The 3,170-nt window shown below is 37.3% G+C and overlaps 1 pseudogene; it reads right to left on the bottom strand.

Annotated features, from left to right (window-relative positions):
- Positions 1-229: 229 nt before the first annotated feature.
- LOC101842003 lies at positions 230-1,146 on the bottom strand (annotated as a pseudogene).
- Between the last annotated feature and the right edge of the window lie 2,024 nt (positions 1,147-3,170).

Genomic DNA, 3,170 nt, shown 5'->3' with positions numbered 1-3,170 from the left:
TTTTTAAATTATATAAGGTTAATAGTATTCAAGGAAGTAAGCATTAATTCCTTTCTTTTGGAACCTGTCCCATCATTATAATAGATGTTGCCACTGGGGTGCCTGTAGAAAGCATCAAGCATTCTGCTCTATATAGGCAAATTCTAAGCCACTGATACTTTAGAAAATTACAAGATATTTTTGTTTAGCTTCTTGGTCAAGTAAGTTCATTTTCTCATAGAAAATTGCTTTAGGTTTCAGCTGCCCATTCCTTAGCTCTGAGGAAGCTTGCCTTCTTTAGAACAACCTGATCTTTCTTCTGGGTAAAGGATATTTGGGACAAATTTACCTCTTCATCTTCACTTCTTTCAGGCGTCTGATCATAGACTGGAATCTCTCAGAGAGCAGCATGAGCTTTCTGATACATCCCTTCCATTATGTCTAGGGTTCTGTTCTTTACATATTGAGAGACTTGTTCTTATAATCATCTTCATCCTCTTCACTAGGCAATACATGTTGTCTGCAACATTCTTGCTTGGGCTGTACTTCTGTCATTCCTCTGCAATGAACCCTGTGCTTTTAGAATCACAACCAGAGAATTCTTTGTTACTATTAGAGGAAGAGATAAGCCTCAATTCACAACTTACCTCATGACCCCCAAAAGCGTTAATGCCAGTTGTAGTTTGGGCAAGACATGCATCCAAATAGCAAGTAAAGATAACAGGCTGACCATCAATGCTTTCCACATCATATTTATCTCCAGTCACCTCCACTTTCTCTTCATAGACTCTGTCCATATCTAACTTGTCAAGAAGCCTGCTGGTCAACAGCAGGCCAGTTTAATAGGCTGCAGCATAATTTGTAAGGCCAACTTTCACACCATATTTTCTCAGTTCATGTGCGTATGCTGAACATGTCCCCTTCTACAAAGGCAAATGCAATCTGAAAGAGGATGTCTCTGTTAGTTGCCCAAACAATCATCTTGGCTTTATGTGTGTGGTATTTATTTCTGTCCTTGGTCATCAATCATTTATGAGCATAGTACTAATTTTTACCTTCTCACCATTTTTTAGATCTCACTTGGTACTTTTTAAAGTAGGTTTTATTCTAGACAACTTTCAGAAACCCTGTTCTGTGGAAGAGAAACCTGCAATCCCAGTACCACATAGACCAGAAGGCCTTGTGGCACTAGGGGAAAAAGACTGTAATGTCATCTAACAGGTTATTTTTGAAGGATAATGCAAACAGAAAAGAAACTTTAAGTGTGTATAAAGTGACACTATGCAAACTTCAATCTCATTGTGAAGATTTCTCTGCTTCTGCTAATATTCTTCTCATCTCCCTTAACTGTTCTTGATGTTTTCCACTACCTTTTCTGAAGCAATCATCTCAGACAAAATGATATTTCATAGGAAATATTGTGTTATAATTGTTTATGCTATAGATGTCGTTCTTTCTAATTTCCTGTGCAATCTTTTTACCTGAAAAAAAAGCTTAGTAAAACCAACAGAATCTGAATTAATTTTATCTCCATTTTCCCAAGAAAAAAAAACTATATGAACTCATTTTGTCACGCTTTAAACTCCTGTTGAAGTAGACAATGTTATCTATCCAATATACTACTACCAGTGCTAAGAAAGAAAACAGGTATAATGTTTGGAGTGAAATGAATGAAGATATATATATATATATATATATATATATATATATATATATATATATATATATGCCTCTGTACCAAAACCAAGTTGAGGAATAAATGTCATACTCTATTCAGATAAGTTTTAGAGACTGTGTATTAAAGGATATGAAAGTTAATAGATGGGTATATTTACAGTCTCTTCAAATAAAAAATAAAGTGGTTGGAAATTATGGCTATCCAGATGATATAAAACTTTCATGACATAAACCTAATTAAGAATAAGAAATGGACTCTGCCATTGCCTCAAAGTTAGGCACAGTATCTAATGGACATAGCACAGAATGGAAGAATGGGAGAAGCTACATGTATCATTTTTAAAAATACAGAAGAATCATACTTCTCAAACTTTCTCTTTGGATGACTTACAAGATCTCATGAGCAAATTGGGAGCACAGGATGGGGAAGGGGAGAGGGAGTTAGGTGAAAGAGAAAAGGAGAAGAGGAGGTGGGAGGAGGACATGAGGGAGCAGGAAAATTGAGTCATGGGGCAAGAGAATAGAGCAAGAAAAGAGATACCTTGATAGAGGGAGCCATTATAGTTTTAAAGAGAAATCTGTCACTAAGGAAATAATCAGAATTCTACAAGGATGAACCCAACTATGAATCTAAGCAATAATGGAGAGGCTACTTTAAATGCCCTTTCCCCATAATGCGAATGATGACTACCTTAAATGCCATCCTAGAGCCTTCATCCAGTAGCTGATGGAAGCAGAAGGAGAGACCTACGGCTAAGCACTGAGCTGAACTCCCGTTATCTAGTTGTAGAGAAGGAGGAGTAATGAGCAAAGGGGTCAAGACCAAGCTGGTCAAATTCACAGAAACAGCTGACCTGAACAAGGAGGAGCTCATGGACCCCAAACTGTGAAAACCAGCATAGGACTTCCTAGGTCCCCTGAATGTGGGTGTCAGTTAGGAGACCTGTGTAGTCTATGGAGCCTCTGTGACTAGATCAGTATTTATCCTTAGTGAATGAGTGGACTTTGGGAGCACACTCCCCATAGTGGGATCTCTTTTCAACCTACACACTTGGGGAAGGGCCTAGGCCCTACTGTAACATACTTTTATGATTTCCCCATATAATGCCTCATCCTCACTGGGGATCAGAAAGGGGATAGGATGGGAAGTTGGTGGAGGGCATGAGAGGATGGGAAGGTGAGGGAACTGGGATTGATATGCAAAATAAGGTTGTTTCTAATTCAAATTAAAAGAAATAAAAAAGAAGACTTTTGACAATTCTTTGACAACAGCAGCAAATATCAGAAACATCTGGGCAACAGATTAGATCTTTAAGAAAGATTGCATAGGTCACTTACTAAAAATCATAGATTTTATTTTCTCTGTCTTCCACTAATGGATGCACATAAGACAATGCATTAGATTTGCCCAATTAGTGATCAAGAGATTCTGTTTTTAAATAATTAAACCTTATATATGATTACACTTTCCATCTTCAATAGTATACACATGGCTAAAAGTGTCTGTAAAACAG

The sequence above is a fragment of the Mesocricetus auratus genome, unplaced genomic scaffold (genome assembly GCF_017639785.1).
Source record: "Mesocricetus auratus isolate SY011 unplaced genomic scaffold, BCM_Maur_2.0 Super-Scaffold_100019, whole genome shotgun sequence".
Taxonomy (NCBI): domain Eukaryota; kingdom Metazoa; phylum Chordata; class Mammalia; order Rodentia; family Cricetidae; genus Mesocricetus; species Mesocricetus auratus.
The sequence above is the reverse complement of the archived record's forward strand: the minus strand, read 5'-3'. Positions and strand labels throughout refer to the sequence as shown.